The sequence below is a fragment of the Trachypithecus francoisi genome, unplaced genomic scaffold (genome assembly GCF_009764315.1).
Source record: "Trachypithecus francoisi isolate TF-2019V2 unplaced genomic scaffold, Tfra_2.0 Lachesis_group7, whole genome shotgun sequence".
NCBI lineage: Eukaryota > Metazoa > Chordata > Mammalia > Primates > Cercopithecidae > Trachypithecus > Trachypithecus francoisi.
In genome coordinates, this window is record NW_022681472.1 from 24606494 (window position 1) to 24627027 (window position 20534).

At 37.5% G+C, this 20534-nt stretch overlaps 1 long non-coding RNA gene across 1 annotated transcript; it reads right to left on the reverse strand.

Moving 5' to 3' along the window:
- Positions 1–1041: 1041 nt before the first annotated feature.
- On the reverse strand, positions 1042–16856 carry LOC117079193. Its single transcript, XR_004435303.1, has 3 exons — positions 16841–16856; positions 13991–13994; positions 1042–1195 (listed from the first exon to the last, which is right to left on the reverse strand). It is a non-coding gene; the product is annotated as an uncharacterized LOC117079193 (long non-coding RNA).
- Positions 16857–20534: the final 3678 nt, after the last annotated feature.

The following is a 20534-nucleotide window of genomic DNA, read 5'->3' on the forward strand; positions in this document are numbered from 1 at the left end:
ATAATGGTCTTGGTCGTCTTTCAGATGCCTTTTAGATCATCTGAGTTCTGTTTTCCTAGAGAGATAGGCTTTAGGTTACCAAGCTACCACTGGTTTTCTGATGCTGTAAAACTTAACTGTGCCTACTAAGCAACTTCGGGAGATAAAAAGAAATTTCCCCTTAGGGGATTAAACAGGGATTATATTAAGTTATAACAGATATTCAACTCCACCAATTGGTTGGGTGGTTGTTAACTAATACATTACAATTAATTTAACTTTATATGATCAAGATGTTGAATTGCAAGCTTCTCTGTTAGCCTCCTGCAGCAATAAAAGCTTTTCCTTCTGTTGTCCATATGCTTGAGTTCAGGCTTAAGTGTGTGGATACATTATTGGATGCCTGAGTTGTTCTTTATATTCTGAGCTCACGAGATGAGCTATGGATGTTTATTCTGCCCTATCTAATTCTGGGCAAATTTTGCTTCCTACTCCAAGTATAAATGGATTGCATAATTTATTGCATTGTTTATAAACAAGAACATGAGAATACACCCTACATTTCAATTTGTGATGCTTCCCTCATTATAACATTATATACTGTAGATTTGTTAGACAGAAATAATATTTAGCTGTTTAATTATCTGGAATATGTGTTGGTGTAGAATGTATAACTATCTTGCTCCTATTGTGCCCCTCACTCATACTGTATTGCCACTATCCTCATATCTTAAACTCTTAGGAATAATATTCCAAGTTCTACTTTAATAAATTTTATTGTTATACTTAGAAATAAAGTTGTCTACTTTACTTTTCTGGATTATATTTCTCCAGTTTTGGTCTCCGGGTTCTACTAACTTTATAACATCAATGGAGGAGATTTCTTTATTCTTCTAAATCCTGGAAATGTTTACATAGTACAGAAATCTTTGCCTTTAAAAAATAAATTCGTCAATAGTCTGACAAGAGACTTGTCTGAATGAAATTATTTTGTATACATTTTCTCTATTTCTTCTGTGTTTATCATTTAATTTATGCTTCTAACCATTCTTGAGTTAACTTTTTTCTTCATTTTTTAATTTTTAAGTTATTGGGGTACAGGTGGTATTTGGTTACATGAGTAAGTTCTTTAGTGGTGATTTGTGAGATTTTGGTGTACCTATCACCCGAGTAGTATACACTGTATCATATTTGTAGTCTTCTATCCCTTGCCCTCCTCCCACTCTTCCCCTCAAGTCCCCAAAGTCCATTGCATCATTCTTATGCCTTTGCGTCTTCATAGGTCAGCTCCCACATATCAGCGAGAACATACGATGTTTGGTTTTCCATTCCTGAGTTACTTAACTTAGAATAATAGTCTCCAGACTCATCCAGGTCACTGCAAGTGTTGTTAATTTATTCCTTTTTATGACTGAGTAGAATCCCATCGACTGTATCTTTTCTTCATTTATTATGCTTAGTTTCACTGGATTCAAAATTCTTGGCTAATAATTGTTTTGTTTGAGGAGACTGAAGATAAGCCCCAATCCCTTCTCGTTTGTAGGGTTTCTGCTAAGAAATCTGCCATTAATCTGATAGGTTTTTCTTTATAGGTTACCTGGTGCTTCTGTCTTACAGCTCTTAAGATTCTTTCCTTCGTCTTAACTTTGGATAACCTGATGACAATGTGCCTGGGTGAAGATATTTTTGTGATGAATTTCCCAGGTATTCTTTGTGCTTCTTGTATTTAGAATGTCTAGGTCTCTAGCAAGACCAGGGAAGTTTTCCTTGATTATTCCCCCAAAATGTTTTTTCTAAGCTTTTAAAATTATCTTCTTCCTTGGGAACACTGATTATTCTTAAGTTTGATCATTTACCATAATCTCAGACTTCTTGGAGGCTTTGTTCATATTTTATTCTTCTTTCTTTGTCTTTGTTGGATTGGGTTAATTCAAAGACCTTGTCTTCGAGATCTGAATTTCTTTTTTCTGCCTGTTCAATTCTACTGCTGAGACTTTTCAGAGTATTTTGCATTTCTAAAAGTATATCCAAAGTTTCCTGAATTTTTGATTGTGTTTTCATTGAGCTATCTATTTCCTTGAATGTTTCTCCCTTCACTTCTCGTATCATATTTTGGATTTCCTCGCATTGGGCTTCACGTTTTTTGGGTCCCTCCCTGACTAACTTAATAACTGACCTCCTGAATTCTTTTTCAGGTAAATCAGGGATTTCTTCTTCGTTTGGATCCATTGCTAGTGAATTAGTGTGATTTTTGCGGGATGCTGACAGGCCTTGTTTTGTCATATTACCAGGGTTGGTTTTCTGGTTCTTTTTCATTTGGGTAGGCTCTGTCAGAGGGAACGTCTAGGGCTGAAGGCTGTTTTTCAGATTCTTTTGTTCTACAGAGTATTTCCTTGATGTAGTACTCTCTCCCTTTTCCTATGGATGTGGCTTCCTGTGAGCCGAACTACAGTGATGGTTTTCTCTCCTCTGGATCTAGCCACCCAGTTAGTCTACCCAGCTCTGGGATGGTAATGGGGGTTGTCTGCAAAAAGTTTTGTGATGTGAACCATCTATTAGGTCTCTGTTGTGGACAGAGACCGTGCCTGTTCCGGTGGAGGTGGCGGGGGGCAGGGAGGTGCAATGAACTTTGTGAATGGACTTTGTGAGAGTTCTTAGCTTTGGTGGTTTAAAGCTCTATTTTCGTGCTGGCTGGCCTCCTGCCAGGAAGTGGTACTTTCCAGAGAGCATCAGCTGTAGTAATATGGGGAGGAACTGCAGTGGGTGGGGCCCTAGAATTCCCAAGATTGTATGCCCTTTGTCTTCTGCTAGCAGGGTGGGTAGGGAAGGACCATCAGGTAGGGATGGGGCTTGGCATGTCTGAGTTCAGACTCTCGTTGGGCAGGTCTTGCTGAGGCTGCTGTGGGGGATGGGGGTGAGATTCGCTGGTCACTGGAGTTGTGTACCTAGGAGGATTATGGCTGCCTCTGCTGAGGCATGCAGGTTGTCAGGGAAGTTGGGGAAAGCTGGCAGTCACAGGACTCACCTAGCTCCCACACAAACCAAAGGATCGATCTCACTCCCACCATGTCCCCCTGCAACAGCCCCCAGGCCATTTCCAGGTGGAGAGTAAGAGCTTGAAAACCCGCCCCAGGCTACCCTCCTCCCAACTGCAAAAGAAAGGGCTTGGTTCTTCCCCCCACCTCCCCACCTGTGGAGTCTGCACACCAGATTTACACCCTCCCCTGAGTTCTGGCCAGGAGGCTTCTCACCCCTCCAAATTGTTAGAGTTCAGCTAGAGATTTCCTTCTCCCTGTGTAGTTTTACCCCCTGCTCCTCTCCCATTGGATCCCTGTGGTGCTGCTTGGGGACCCTGCCAGCTCCTAGGGCCTTTCTGCTGCTTCCTTTAACCCTGTATTTTGCTCGACTTTCCAAACTGACCTAGCTTCAGGTAAAGTCGGAAACTTCTCCGGCTTACAGACCTTCAGCTTCTCCAGTGGGGGTGTGCGTTCAGGAGAGGAGGGTCTCCCTTTCCCGATTCTGCAGTTGGAGCACTCACAGTTTTGGGGCGGTCTCCCGGGTCCTGCAGGAACAGACTGCTTCCTTCAGAGGGTCTGTGAGTACTCTTTGGATTACTCTTGAGTTAGCTTTATTAATTTATATTTTTCTTAAAATATTCTATTTCCTCAAGACTTTCAAATATATATCCCTAGAATTATATGCATTATAATTGCATATTTTATCTCTTTTATTAATCTCATTAAAATCTGCTCCTCAATTTTTATTGAGTATTTTTTCCTTTTTCAAAGCATTGCCAGAAGGGGGATTTATCTGATTATTTTTTAATAAACAAGTTCCTGAATATATCTGTATTACTTTTCTATCATTGCTGTAACAAATTGCCACAAACTTGGTGGCTTAAAGAAACACAAATGGATCATTTTCTGTGTGTAAGCAATATGACAGGAGTCTCACTATACTAAAATCAAGGCGTCATGGGTCTTTACTCCTCTCTGTGGACTCTAAGTGGTGTTCCATTTCCTTGCTTTTTCCAGGTTCTAGAGTTCACCCCCATTCCTTGGCTTATAGCCCCCTCCTCCACCTTTGAAGTCAGCAACAGGTGAGTCAGTACTTTTCACATCACGTCACTCTGACCTTCTGCAGTCACATCTGCCCCTGACTGTCTCCTCTTCCATCTCCCTCTTTCACTTTTAAGGACCTTTGTGATTTCACTGGGCTCATCCAGATTAAACAGAATAATGTCTCCATTTTAAAGTCAGCTAATTAATAACTTTAATTCTCCCTACGACCTTAATTCTTCTTTGCAGTGTAACCTAACATGTTCACAAGTTTGAGGGTTAGAATACGAACGTCTTGTGTGGGGGCATTATTCTGCCTACCAAAATATCAATTAAACTTTTGATGTTTTATAATCATGTTCTTGCCTTTCTTTTTATTGTTTCTTCCTGCTTCCTAACTGTAATTTTATTGCCCTTTTAAAAGTTTTAGTTATGTGTTTAGCTTATTTATTTTTACTTTCTAACAAAAGATTTTAAATCATAGAATTTTAATTTCAGTACAGCTTTAGTTGTATCCCTGAGGATGTAATAATCATATCTAGAGAGTTTCTAAATATTAGAAATGATTGGCTTAAATTCACATGTGCCTGCATTCTCTTTAAACAAACTTTTATTATTTACTCCTATTTTTATTGGAAATTGGTTCAATTTTTCTTTAGAGGTTTTCTTTGTCACATATAATGGGAGCCTCTTTTTAAGAACATTCCGCCCAAATTTGGAATGAATAACTAGTTTCTACTTGTATTTTGTAGACAAAATATTTCTGATTAATAACAATAATGATAATATCATTTTAAGTGTTTACTTGGTACTACACTATACAATTATAAAAATTGTCTCATTTATTCTTCATAGTGACTATGAGTAGGTATTATTATCCTCAATTTACAGAGGGAGAAACAAAGCCACATCACTGGTAAATAGGAACAGCAATACTTTATTTGTTATATTGGTTATTCAATGTTAAGGAAATACATAATTGTAATGCTTTACACGTTTGCTTTTTTTCTACTTTTATTTTAGGTTCAGGGAGTACATTTGCAGGTTTGTCACATGGATAATTGTGTGTCACTAACCCTTCTTTTTTTAAGTCTGCTTTAATTCTTTAAATCTGAGGGCCGAGTGAGGTAGTAAAATTTCTCACAACTCTGTTTCTATTGATTCCTTCGGTATTAGTTTCTGCTGAATGTAGTTTGATGTTAGTTTGGTCACCACATGCTATCTCATGAGCATTTATCTTCACTTGTAAACTGTATTGTTTTTTAGTTGAAAATGACTCTCTTTTCATATAGTACCACTTCAGCTTTGCCTGTGTTTAATATTGCACTCATACTTCCCTCACCCTCCTTTGTTTCTTTATTTCTTTTGCCTAATGTATCTGCCCATTTATTTTTAACATTTTGCATCACTTTCAGTTAGATGTGTAGGGTGAGCATAATGTTTTTAGCTGGATTTTGTTTATTAACTCAATCTCAGTGTTTGTTCTTAAATAGAGTTTTAAAGTAATTTGTGTTTTTCCATAACTGATTACTTCAGCCTCACTTTTATCAGCTGATTTTTTACTTGTTTTCTATTTTCTGCTATGAGGAATATTGTAGAATATGTTGTCTTAGCTTTGGTCTTCTCTAGTGTTTAAAAAAGTATTTGGCCTCTTTTTAATACCAATAGTGTTACCATTATCTTTCAAAGGCATCTTTAAGGTATAGTTCTTCAGTTATCAACTTTAAACCAAATACAGTAGCATTAGACTGTTCGTTATGTGATTGGAGGATTTTATATACTTTTACCTAACACCATATATCTCCATTCCACTTGCTTGACAGTCGTATTTTAAAAATCTAGGTTTCAACTCAGATTATTGTTAATAAATTTCCTTTTTTGCATTTACATAAACTACTATGTAAAAAATACTGTACAATTTGCATCTACATTTATACCGTATCAACTACAATTATTTGGACTTTTTTCTCTTTTTTATGTTAGTTTTAATGTGTACCAGAGTCAATCCTTGGTCAGTTCTCACCCAGTTTTGCAGATGGTACTCTATTTCTTTCTTCATTAATAACAATGTGGATAAACGTGAAAACATAGAAAGACCTCATTCAGGGCTTTCCTTGTTACCCTTTCCCCATCTTAGCAAAAGAAGGAATTAACCTTCTGAGAAAACTAAAAGGAAGAAAAAAAAAAAAGAAGAAGAAGAAGTATCCCCAGAATCCTAGGCTCAAAATTTCAACTGGATTTCAGTCACTAGAGCCTCATTCTTGGATTCATTCGCAAAGGCACTTGCAGAAGTCTGAGCACTCGATGGACCATGCCTTGGCTCTGTGGTTCCACTCTCCTGTTCTACTTCAAGGCCAGCACATACAGTAAGGAACTCCTCTTCTCATCTCCATCCTCATCTGGTTAGCTCTTACTCCTTCATCTCTAAGTCTCAAATATCTCAAATATGATTTCCTCAGGAATACTTTCCTCACCTTCTGAATCAATCAGGTTCACCTACAGTTTGTAATTAGATATTTATTTATCTAGTTATTTGTTCTGTATCTGCTCCACTGTATTATAAGTTCCATACATACATGAAAGATCTCCAATTTTTTGACAGCCAGATTCCTAGTCCCTGGTGGTACCTAGCACATGGTAAAGACTCAATAAATCCATTCCTTTTTTTCAAGACAAGTTTTTGAACACCTACTACATGTCATACACAAGATTAGATGCTGGACATGCAGAAGGGGTCCCATGGAGGTTACATTCCAGTGGAGGGGGGCAGAAAATGCATATAAAAATCAATGTAAGTTAGTGACACAGGCTTTAAAGAAAATAACGTCGGGCAATGTCAGTGTCTAGAGAGCTGGGAGGCTACTGTCATTACAGTGTTCAGGAAAAGTGTAATTGAAGATGTGACATGAAGATTAGACCAAACCAAGGAGAAGAATATAGCACGTGAAGATCAGGGAAAGAACTACCCAGGCAACAGGAAAAGTAAAAGAAAATGTCCTAACACCCAACTAAGTATTGCTTTCCAAAGAGCAGAAAGGACAGTAAAGGTGGTCTATACACATGGAGGATAAGAGGGGCAAAAGTTAAGAATCAGAGTACAAAATGAGAATGAGCCTGGTGAGTCCAAGGAGAGAAAGAAGGGGAGTGGGGCTGGACAGGGTCATAGTGATAAAGAAGGAGTGTGGTCGAGGATTAGCATCTCCTCCAGCATAGATTATTATTCTAATAAGTTCTAGACCTCCTGCTGAGCTTTTCATCTACATTATCTCATTTAATTCTCAACCAGAGGGATTATCATTCAACTTAATAGATAAGGAACTGGAAATTTTAAGAGTTTAGCAATTCGCTAAAGATTCGGCCAATCATATGTGGCAAAGGTAAAGTTTGACCTTACCTCTGCTGGACCCCAAAGGCTGTGTGTTTAACCACTATCCCTTACAGAGTGGCACTCAGACAGACAGACTTGTTCACAATAATTAGAGTAAAACTCATTGTTAGAGAAGTACCATAAGATTTGAATTTGTCTTTGCCTCCTTAGACAAATGCTTTTATTTTGTCTTCACTTATTAGTTATTCATCATCTCTAACAATGCACCATACAAAAATGTATATCTATAGTCCTTTCAGCTTCATTCAGACAAGACCAACTTATATGCAGCTGGTGAGTGAATGCCTCTAGCTGAAAGCTGCACATAGCACAACTCCTTAAGTCTAAGCTCAGTCTTTAGTAACTCCATCTGCCACTGCTGTATAAATCACTGTGTGCTACATATGTCCATATCATTCATCCCAAACATGCACTGGTTATTGAGAATGCTAGTCCATGACCTTGTTTATCTTCTTAGGTTTTAGCAAGAGTGTAACTTAGTATAGGTTTTAGCAAAATCTTCTCAATCAATCAACATATTCAATCAGAATACATGCAAAGGGATGACCAATGACCCAAATATCACCTTGTACTTTTTTCCGCTTCTTTTGTTTGGTTTTGTTTTTGTCTCCTTGATGCTTCCTATTCTATACCATCAACATTGACTATGTTCTCTGAGACTGGTTTGCCTTGCGGTGACTAAAGGAAGTGAGTAATTATATTGAAGAGTGACAAGAGAGAATGTATCTCCACTCCCTCGGGCTTAAATTATAAAGCAATGTTATTTTCTTGTTCATGAAAAATATTCTAAGAAAATAAAGTTTACCACTTTTTGTTTAAGTGAAAATAACCTTAGAGTTTAGTGTAATTGTTTATTATATTCTCAGTACTACCTTTTCTTAATTGTCCCAATGCGTGTGTGTTTTAAATACTGTTATTAAAAAAGAAAGACTAGATTTCTCAGCAAGGCCCATCATTTATTTTAAAATGAAACAGATTACTAATTTTGCTGCAAGCAAAGCAAATCAGTTAATTTTTCATGAAAAACTCCATCTCCTAGCCAAAAACATAAATCAGTCCAGTTTTTACTCTGTCTATGAAATATCACACAAACTAGTTTTGGCTTTGATGTAACCCCATGTATCAATCTCTAAGTTTTGTTCAGGGGTACTGTCAATATTAGTGAGTTTTTACCCATGATGTTGCTTCTCCTGAATCCCACCTAATCTGGAAATGGCCCAAGAATGATGGAGTGGTGGGACAGGGTGGACATGGAGCAAAACCGTTCTCATTAGGGATCTGAAGACACCCACTTCTAAGTCCGTTCATTCAAGCTCCCAATTGCTTGTGTTACCACTTATTTTCCATGCCTGTTTTCCAGTTGCCATGTGTTCCCATTTAAAGTGGCATGTTTGCACTTTAGCTCCCAGTTGCCCGCTTGCCCTTCATTTTTAATAGCTTATATATTTCTCTCAGTATATCATTTTTTGGAAGAATTTAAAAGAAACTATAGGCTTGCTGTAATCGGTATTATTAGTTTCAGCAGACTGATTAGGTATGGAGACTGTATGACTCACATTTTTGATGTGGTGCATGTTTTTGATGGTACTTCATTGAAACACATCTTTCTGGCCATGATGACAGCATCCAGGGAGATAGAGCTCTGCTCCTGGCAATATATTCTGATCAACAATTCTACCGTGACATGAAAATATAAAAGTAGAGCATGTGTGTGTGTTTCCCAGTTATTTTAGCAACAGTAAAAAAATTCTACTTAAAAATAAAGTGGTTCTTATCTATAAGGTTAAATTTTTATCTATAAGAACCTGAATGAAAAACTTAGACCAATATTATTTTTTTCATCAATAAAATGAAAGAGGTACGTACTGGTCAAATCAGTATTTTGATGGTTTGAGTGATAGCGGGGACTCTGGAATCCAACTTCCTCAGTCTCTCACCTCAACTCTAGAACTCAGTGAAATAGAGACAAATATTGACTTGGCAGTTTCTCTGAGTAGTTCCATTTGAGAATACCAGATGGAACTAAAAGTGTCTCTTCTGCCCCTCTCTGCAACCATCGTGAATCCGGTGGATGACATCAACAACTTGCTCACCCATATCACTTTGATGCATTCATGGAGATCACACCAAAATGGGAATTTCCATTTCTTTACTTCGACCCGACTTGGAGTTAGTACTCAGAAGCAGTGGTTTCAAAGCAGAAAATTAAGGACAGAAAATAAAACCATTTGACACTCCAACACAGGAAAGTCACGGCTGCCCCTTTTTCTCTGGGCTCTCTTCTCCAACTCTTCCCCGACTGCTCCCAGAAAGTGCCACTTGCAATTACCGGTGGGGTCTAATAAGGCATGTTAACACATTGGCAAGTGTTAAAAACTACTAACAAGTAATAGGGGGCTTCCTTACATAAATACTTAGAATTGAAGAGGAATTGGAAATTTTTGAAAAGACAGAGGGCAGAAGTCTGCAGCAGTTTGTGTCAGGAATAGCTGTCCCAGTCTCTTTACCAAGATCCTTAGAACCTCTCCCATCAATAGAAGTCTATAAAAGTTATGTGGGTTAGTGGAAAAAAAAAAAAAAAACAACTTTGCCTTGGGTTGGTCTTTTGAAATGTGAACAGATAGTAAGTCATCAGGAATGTCCTTTTCAGTTGTGAGACACAGCAATACATGTGCAAGCAAGTAAAAACAGACACTGGCCCAGCCCTCAGGGAATTTTAGATTTCCCTTAGTACATTTATAAGATGGGTTCAATGTAATTTTCCCGTAAGATGAATATATGGGAAGTGATCTTTCCAAGAACACACAGTGAGATAGTAGACAAGAAGTCTAAGAACTAGACCAGATGTCACAAACCGTGAAGTCTGTTCTCAACCCTTTCACTAACTCACTGATGTGGTTTAGATTAATTTACTCAATTTCTAATCCTTTTATTAAAAACAACACTTCCTGTTTATTTTTAGAATCATCCATTCAAAAGTTTTAGTTGTTTTTCATTTCCATTTTAAGTGATACCAAAATAAGAGTTAGAACTTCATATCAAACTATCATGACATCCACTTAACACAGAGGGAAGAAAATAATCAAATTGAGGTTATTATTGTATCAGATCAAATGCCAGCACAGAGCACAGGCAGTGAACACACACTCTCCTGCCTCATTTTTAGGGGCGCAGACTGGGACATAATGACATTAGTCTTAGCTTCACCCATCAAGGGACAACTATCAATGGTATGTATCTACATGAGTCAGGGCCAAGTTCAGACTTGTGCTTAACAGATAAGTTTGCTAGTGGCCTTGAGTCTACAGCAGTCTAAGTCTGGATACAGATCTCTGAAAACCATGATCTATGAAGAAATTAGAATGCATTGGATTTAGATACTTACAGTGAAGGTAGCTTTTGATATATTCACTCTCAGCTGACTTTCAGTGTATTGATAAGTCAAGGAAAGCATTGTCAACTTTAGATTAATTCCTATTCTAGGAGATGCTCGGTTGACAAAGGGAAGGAATCTTAGTACCCCTGAGAACTCTTCTTTATGATTTCCCCAGTCATTGACCTTCGCATTAGGAGGTCTTTTAATAATGTTGATGCTCAGCTTGACTAGGCCATGCCAAAAGTATGATGGGGACTGGATATTCCAGGCTGAACCAGTCAGAGCTGTCCTGAGAGCAGAGTAACTTAGCCGTAAGATTAAGCCAGTTAAATTTAAAAGCAATGAGCTCTAAGACATGGTAGTAAGACACAAAGGCTAGAAATACAGAAAAACTAGTGGTTTTTTTTTTTTTTTTTTTTTGAGATGGAGTCTCACTCTGTTGCCCAGACTGGAGTGCAGTGGCGCGATCTTGGCTCGCTGCAAGCTCTGCCTCCTGGGTTCACGCCTTTCTCCTGCCTCAGCCTCCTGAGTAGCTGGGACTACAGGTGCCCATCACCACACCCGGCTAATTTTTTGTATTTCTATTAGAGACTGGGTTTCACCATGTTAGCCAGGATTGTCTCCATCTCCTGACCTTGTGATCCACCTGCCTCAGCCTCCCAAAGTGCTGGGATTACAGGCATGAGCCACCGCTAAGGTCAAAGTCAGGTGTGAGTAAAAGAGTGGATAGAGATGAAGAAAGGCAGGCACTAAAAAGCTATAGAATTTCTTTTCTGTGACAATTTGCAACCTCATGCAGGGCCCAGAGCCTGGCCCAGAGCAAGGCTATAAGGAATCAAGTGCCTTGATTGTGTATCTCTACTTTTTGCTAACATTAATAGACTCCACGTCTATCAAATTACTCTTCCTCTGTTTCTCATGACCAGTATGTTTGCACATGCAAAAGAACATGAACAATCATTACCTCCACATGTTTTCAATATTTTCTTATCAGAGTCAGATTCAAAGATGCATCAGGACCCATTGTGGCCTTTCTTGGAAGTTCTCTAATTTAGAACAAGAAATTTAAGACCTAAAAGTAGTGAAAGAGTGAAAAGTGCAGTGGTTTGAAGAGTATTCAAAAGTTGCTCATAAAGAAGAAAAAAAACAAGTGTATATACCCACATGCATGAAGGCAAGACATTTGTAATCGCAAAGTATTCAAATAAGGGAAGCATCTATATGATAAAACAAATAGCAATCTCATACACTTTTTAAATTTTAGTCACAACAAAGTATGATTTTTAGAATCAACATATTGAAGAACTTGTAATTTTATGACTAATATTTTAGAAGCTATTTAAAATTATTTTCATTTCTATTGTTTCTGCTTTTGAGTGATATTCCTTACATTAAAAACAAACACACAAAAAACCCCAATCTACAACAACCTACCTGAACTGCTTAAAAGAAATGGCCAAGATGTGTTAGTTGGAAATTAATCTCATCAGATAATTATAATGATTTGTAATGTCCTTCATTTTTACATCATTCTCAGACTGCTAGAATTTCACATTAATTACTAGCGAATTTTTTGTCACATTCTGTATTCATTATTTGGAATATTTTTCTCTCTGGATTGGTACAATTTGGTAGCTAAATATAATAAACATCTGTTTACTGGGTTGAGAGTAAATAATACTGAACACCTAATTAACAGATGGATAGCTTGCTTTATGTACTGAAAGATTTTTTTGTAATGACAGTTCTAGAAAAGAAAGAAGCAATATAAGATCTGAATTGCATTTATCATAATAAATATGGTACAGGCATACTTAACATTGTGTAACATAAGATATTCAGATTAAATCTGACTTTTCATATATATTTGAAAAATAAACTTGTGTAGATTGCATTTATGAGATATTTATTTTGAATATATGTGGTTTTCCACCAAATCTTCATCAATTCTTCCTTTTCCTAGAGAGAGTGTCAAGGAAAGATTTCAGATGGCCATCTGCTTAGTGTCAGACAACACTCATTCCAATAAGTACGTTACGGAATTCAAAGCCAGGGAGTGCTTTTCCCCAAGTGATTTTTTAACTCTGTTTTTTGATCCTCCATTGTCATTTGACTTTTCAGCAACATTTTCTGGGCTTTTTTTCCCTGTATAATTAATGCGACTCAGGTACTTCCTCTTTGTTAATTTAGACTTAACACGTGTCCCATTTGCAATAATTTCTTTTACGATGTAGGATAAAGAATTACACGCTGCTTCCAGAATATGCGCTAGAACATTTGAAGGTAAACATTCCTATATTTATTATGACAAAGCTTTTGAATTTTATAACTATAAATTCAGACAACCTCCCACAGTTTCTTCTTAATGTTTGACTGTGAATGGAATTCTAGCCTAAAGCAAGGTTTTCAAATATATCTAAAAATTGCAACCAAATTACTGTAATCATGTTGAAATGTTCTTGTAGTTCACTCATTATTAATCAAATTTTTGTAAATTTTATTCCATAACACATTATGTGTCAGTCTGGCTTCCTTGAAAACAAACTCAGATACAGGGATTTGTATGGAAAGGTTTCTAAGGCAATATATCTTTTCTTAAGGGAGGAAGGCAGGCCTGGGAACTGGGAAATGCTGACTCACAACATGGCTTGCAAAGGAAGCCAATACAGAGAGTTGTGGACTTAAGAAGGTCCTTCAGAGTTGCCTTGTGTCATTAGCTAGAGGCAAGCCTCTGGTGGGGATGAAAGGATGGGAACTTGGGAATAGCAATGTCTTGCAAATAAGGGAATTTTCCAGTAAGGGACATAGCTGTCCTAGTAAGGGACATAGTCTTCAGCAGTTGACATTCCCAGAAGCTGGAGGATGGGTACATGGGCCCTGGCTAGGAGATCATGGTGAGGCACCACAAGAAGCACCACATTTTTTGGTTAGAACTCTATTCTATAGAATGAATCATTTAGGTTGGACTTGGAAAATAGAATAAAAAGATATCACATATTACTCTTTTTTCATCAGGGTGATGTCTGCATTTGTCTACCTGTAAAGTACTCTTGTTTTCTCCTCAAGGGTGTTTATGCATCAAATACAGCTTTCCAATAAAGGTAAGGCTTGTTAGGAGCAGAGAAATGCTCAGTTTAACTCAGAAATCCTCCTTCCACTTCAATCTGTCCTCCTTTTCCTCCTAGGCACCTGGCTGCCCAGTTAGAGACAAAATTTCCCAGATGTCTTTGTGAATACATATGGTCCTGTGACTACATTCTCACACTTGAAATGTGAGCAGAATTGATTGGGAAACTTTATTTTTAGAAAAAATGCCTGTCCTTAACTTGTTTATCCCTTTTCTTTCTACTGATTGGAATTACTAGAACAACTCCAGAAGTCTTACATTTAAAAAATAGCAAAGATACTTCCACTCTGTAAAGTAAAACCCACCTGTCATCCTTGGCCTTCACATATGATAGAAAGAAATGTTTTCTGTAAGCAAATCTACTTGTTAGTCTAATTGGTAAGGACATTTAATTTTTAAACTAATTAAAACAAAGAGATGATTTTTAAAAAATAAAAGATACAGGGATGTCCATGTAACATAGAAGACCAAGAACGGAAAGGTCATTCATGATTCACACAGCTCTAGAAACCAGATTATTGTGCTTTTTCTCAATGTAACATTTCCAACACTTCCTCCCTTAGTTTGGTGCTCATGGTAATGAAATGAATCCTTTGTTGCTGGTAACTGACTTCTCTCTGTAATGCTATCAGGTTCATGACTTCTGCTCAGGCATACTTTCTCCTATCTTGTGGTTTTGGCTAAATGCCTACACAGTGTGTGCCTTTCAGCTTACAGGACCCTAAAGAAACTACTGACTCTCTCACATTTCAACTTTTTAAGAGGAAAAAAAAAAAATCTGATTGCTTCTCATCCTATTTGCTATCCCTATTGAGCAGAGCACTTATTCTAGACTACCTGACAGGCGTCAGGCCAGCCTAGCATCAGGCTGCCCTTGGGGCAAGTACCATAGAGAGTTTTCCCAATTTTGGCTGCCCTCCTTCTGAACTTCCTTCCTATTTGTTTATACTTTTCATTACGTGTGGTTTTGGTAGCAGCCACAGGAAACAAAAAATTTCTCCTTTCTGTTTCTTAATGAATAAGCATATGACCGAAGCTCTAAAAAACAGGTGTTTCCACCTGGTATTCCAGTCAGAAGTGACAAAAATTTCTGGGGTCATTTAGAGATGATTCACAATGCTGGCAGTGTGGCCCAGAGACCAATAGCTGGAGCAATGGTGTCTTAAATAGACTGTCCTAAGACATGCTGTAAGCAGTGTTCCCTGCTGCCCCTACACTCCTTTTTTGGGAGAATGGTTTTTCAAGCTTCCTTTAAATCCTATGAGCTTTCCAATTATCTGCTCCCTCCAAAATATCTTTTCTTTTAAGTTAACAATTTATCTAACTTGCACCCAAGATCATAATTGTGATGAGTATTGGCACCCACTCTTTATCTGATCAGCTGTGGCCAGCTTGGTTAGCCATGTGATCAACTTTCCTTAGAAATAGCTGAATGAGTGAGGCAGGAAACCAGAGGATATTAGAGAACATTAATCCAAAACTACAAAAAGACAAAAAAAAAAAAAAAAAAGAGAGAAAGGTCTTTTTGCATGCACTAGTTTACTGTCTATGAACAAAAAAGCAAAGATGCAATGACTTTGAGGGATAACGAATTTATTCTGTTATCATGGTGTATTTAGTCCATTTTCATACTGCTGTGAAGAAATACTCAAGACTGGGTAATTTACAGAGAAAAAGAGGTTTAGATGACTCACAGTTCCATATGGCTGGGGAGGCCTCACAATCATGGTGGAAGGCGATGGATGAGCAAAGACACGTCTTACATGGTAGCAGGCAAGAGAACTTGTGCAGGGGAACTGCCCTTTATGAAACCATCAGATCTTGTGAGACTTATTCACTATCACAAGAACAGAAGGGGAGAAACCTGCCCCTGTGATTCAGTTACCTCCCACCAGTTCCCTAGCACAACATGTGGGGATTATGGGAGCTACAATTCAAGATGAGATTTGGGTGGGGACACAGCCAAACCATATCACAAGGCTTTCTCTTAGCGGAGCCTAAAGTCCAGGCCAGGAAAGAAAAGCTGACCTCTCCCCTCCCTTCTGCTCACACTCACCAGCTCTTCCCACTATTCTCTGGTGCCTGCCTAGATGCAAGCACAGCTAAAGCTAAACTCCAGCCATTGCTTCAACCCTAAAACGGTGTTCAGAAATCCATTGTTTAAAAAAGCCACATTAATGTGCTTTAGTATTATTCTTCACAGTTTTTATGACCTACAATATATCAAGTCTTTTTAAATACTATCTCAATTAGAAGCACTAAATCCATTCTCTGGAAAATAAACATAGTTAGCTAAAATATTCTGCTTTTTAAAATAAGCATGATGGCAATTTAAAAACATCCTCATCTTCCTGAGAATCACTGCTATAAAATTCCAGAGCTCTAATGTAGGCAAGTGATGGATATAGCTCTTTTTAAAAGCCCTAGATGAATGACATGGAATCTGAGAAGAATTTTAATGATTGCCCTTCTGAGTCTTGATATTATACAAGGTAATTGACTTATATCATACTGATCCATCAAGATTTCCCTTTTTCTCCCCTTTATAAATCCTTTTATCTTTCTCTTTTAAGGTTTAGAATAGTACTTCACTGAGCAAAGAAAAATATATCCATATTCATGATAATGTAAGCACTATTGATTCACTTTTCAAGATCAACCTATAAACAAAATGCATAGATTTGCTTATGGTTACAAAACTGAATATAACATTGCTCACAATTGTGCAATAAAAGTACAACTGGAAAAATTTGAGACCTGGAAATGGGAATGAAAGAAGAGGTGAAGGTAAAGGCAACGCAATAATAAACTGTATTTACCAAGTGGAGGTCAAAGGATACTGAGGAAAGTTGACGAAATAAGAAGTAGAGATTTAACTTTATCGAAGTTACTAAGGTTACTGAAGAAGAAACAAAACAATAGTGGAGGAAGAGAGAGTAAAATATTGCAAGTAAACAAAATCCTCATGTGTTACTGATGAACAATACCTGGAGTAGATCAATCTAAATTTATTTTTACTTTTTATCTCTATATGACTTGTTAGTAGATATTGATATATAGTATTCTGCTAATTGTCTAAATGCTTCCATTAAGATAATACAGTCTATGTTATTGTGCTTTGCTGCACCACACCTACCTTAAAATAAAAGAAACTGACGTTTTACTATTTACAGTACTTCTTTTTGCACCTTATTTTTTCAGTTCCTTTTTGTTTCTTTTCTTTTTATGCTCTTTTACTGCCTGTTGTGCCTCCAGCAAGCACATTGATAAGAAATAAATTACACTTACCCTGGAGTCTAGGGTGGCTGAGAGCCAGCCAGGCCCTTGGGAGCTACTGAAGTCCTAGTGGGCCTTGCTTTGTTTTCTGTTATTTGTTTTTTTCTGCCACGATGGTGCCTTCAAGGACAATTGAAAGGCAGATCCTCCTTTCACAGCCATCTTTGTTTTCAAACGCATAGAGCAGTTCTGTGTTTTCTTTTGCCCCTGGCCCTGTTTGTGACTATTGTGACTTGTCCTCATTCTCTCATTGCCATTTCTAAAAGCTGTCACTGCTGTGCCTTAAACTCTACCTCTTTTTTTATTATTATTTTCATTCTCTTATCTCTCCTGACTCTCCTCTTTCTTTTCACAGTTTTATTGTAAGAAGGCTGATGATATATATGTGTGTGAACATATATGTATATGTATTTATATATGTATGTATGCATACACACACACATAAACGTATGCCCACATTCTCTTATATACAGCAAATGCAATGCATATCTCTAAATATCCCTGATTTTGTCATTTTCAGCTTTGTAACAGTATTGCTAGATAATAAAGGTAGATTTCCTTATTCCCAGAGACATTGGACTGACATTCTCAAAACTATTACCAATTTTGGAACCTCAGTGAATGTTAGGTTGCTGGTTCAAAAAAGTTGGAGAGTAAATTCATAAAGAGAGGGTCATTTTTTCCCCTCTAAGAAAGAATTAAGTATGTTTAACATGTAATGTACACATTCGTGAGTAAGCTACCAACAGACCCTTTTTCTTTTGAGACAGAGTCTCGCTCTGTCGCCCAGGCTGGAGTGCAGTGGTGCAATCTCGGCTCACTGCAAGCTCCACCTCCCGGGTTCACGCCATTCTCCTGCCTCAGCCTCCTGAGTAGCTGGGACTACAGGTGCCCACCATCACGCCCAGCTAATTTTTTTTTTGTATTTTTAGTAGAGACGGGGTTTCACCGTGTTAGCCAGGATGGTCTCGATCTCCTGACCTCCAACAGATCCTTTTTATATTTGTTAAGATTGTTATATTTCAACAAGGTTAGAGATGTTATAACAATATACTAAAGGGAGATCAGATTAGAAATCTATGACAAAGTGAGATCAGGACAAAAAAATGTAAGCTGATACATCTGGAAAGAAAAGTTGTGGATATAGATATTTCATGAAAGGGAGAAACTTGGCAAAATATTTAAAATGGGCTTTAAATGTACTTGTTTGACGAAATGTGTTGAGTGGTTCTAATGTCAGCTGTCAATGAAGAATGCTGAAAGCAAGATACAATGTATAGTTATGGACACCACATTGCAAAATATTGCTTTTTCTGATAATGTATAATAGTTGACATTATACAGTAATATCACAGAGATGAACTAATGGTCATCTGAATGATTTCAGTGATGATTTGAAGTTGTGTACTTCTGGAAGGCAGAATTTGTTTCGCTCACTCTGGGATGCTTAGTCTTTTGAGTGCGTGACTTAGATACTTCATCAATGGTTTTTAAATAATGACTATGTCTAATATTAGAGATGCTGCCTTTATTATGATAGCAGAAATATCCACTAGAATGTTTCTTTAACTGAGGATAAAACTCAATCATTTCTCATTGTGGCTTCAAGGGTCTTCAAAGCCAGACAGTGCTACTTTAATTAACTTGAAGAAAAGCAACAAGTATGGGCAAGGAAATAAATGGAGAGGATCTTTTGAGAGAAAAAAGGAGCAAATGTGGCAATAATTTACTTGAAAGCAAATACTGAATGCTTCATCGGTATGAGAGGAGAACGAAACTTAAAGGGAATCTGACATGGGAGAAGAGAGTCCTTGGTTCCCCACGGCAGGGGATGTGGCGCTGTGAGACAGTGTCCAAGCAGACACCCAGGGCCCCATCAGACCATCACGTTTTCAAGCCCAGCGAGTGTGTTTAATGCTTCCACACCACTGCTTCCTTATTTACACACAAAAAGATGGCTTCTGTAGTTTCTTCGGCAGGAGTTTTGAAAGTTAATTAATTTTCATAGAGTAACTACATTCTAGGTCTCTAAACACTCCCTGATAGTGCTCCCTTACTGACAACTCCTCACGGCCTCCAAAAAAGAGCAAACACAAATATTCTTCTTTACTTTAACCTATGATCTACATTCTTTACTTTTTTCCGGAAATAGTTCACCTTTGCTTCTTTCCTGAAGCTGTTCCTACCAAACTTTTTCGCAAAATGAGCCTTGAATGCCATCAAAATGTGAGAACTATGAATTGTCCCAAATTATCACGTTTGCCTATATATTGTCTTGGATGAGACTATCATTGTTTATATAAATGCATCCTGCTTCCCCAGCTAGATAATAAGTCTCTTGGATGGAATAGAAGCACACTACATTTTATATATTCTTGAGCTGCCACAGTTCAAAAAATGCTAGGCATTCCACAGGGACTATGATAGACAACCTATGATCTCATGGATGCATCCGAACCATCTCCATTGACTGCTATATGTTTTTTCAGTATATCCAACACCTAGAACTGGACCCAACACTTAAAATGCTTCCTGCCATATTATAATTTCAACATATTTGTTGAAAGAATGAATGATGTATACTTTCAAATGTTTGTATTATTTTAAGAAGAATGCATGTTTGTTTAACATGAAAAATCTCCTTTTTCTTTGCCTGCTCACCTTACCTGTTCTAGGCAGATCTTAAGAATCTTTCTAATAGAGAATGCGTTCTACATTTTACCTTTCTGAGCCAGGTTTTTGTTTTTGTTGTTGTTGTTGTTTTCAGTTCTCAATTCAGATTTAATTTTCTGGTGGGATTTGGACATGATTCTTTTAGCTCTTGCCCTAAGTACTTTAGCACTCTGGACTAAAGCATGTAGGATAATAGGCATGATTTCACTTTATATATTCTTTGTTTTTCTGCCGAAATGATCTAATACCATTTCTGTATAGGACACAGCTTACAAGCCTTTGCTATGACACACTTAGTTAGCATCCTACCTTTACACATAAAACGTTTAGAACCCCTCAGGAGAGCCTAGAAAAGGTGCAATACCAAATCAGAGTTGGCACAGCCTTGAAATAGTTTTCCCTCTACTAGCTTCTAAAATTTTAACTAGCTTAGAAAATATCTGATTTCTCAGACTTTCCTCTGACATGAAGACAATATCAGTGGGGAGAAATAAATTCGTACTACAAACACTCATAAGTTCATTGTCCTTTACCTTCTATTGTGACATTTAAGTGTCTTGTATAATTTAGAAAGGTGTGGTTCGATTGGTGACTCCTTTTCATCCTGCTGGTAATTAAACTCTGCGATATCCATTTACCTCTCTGGATCTTAAGTAA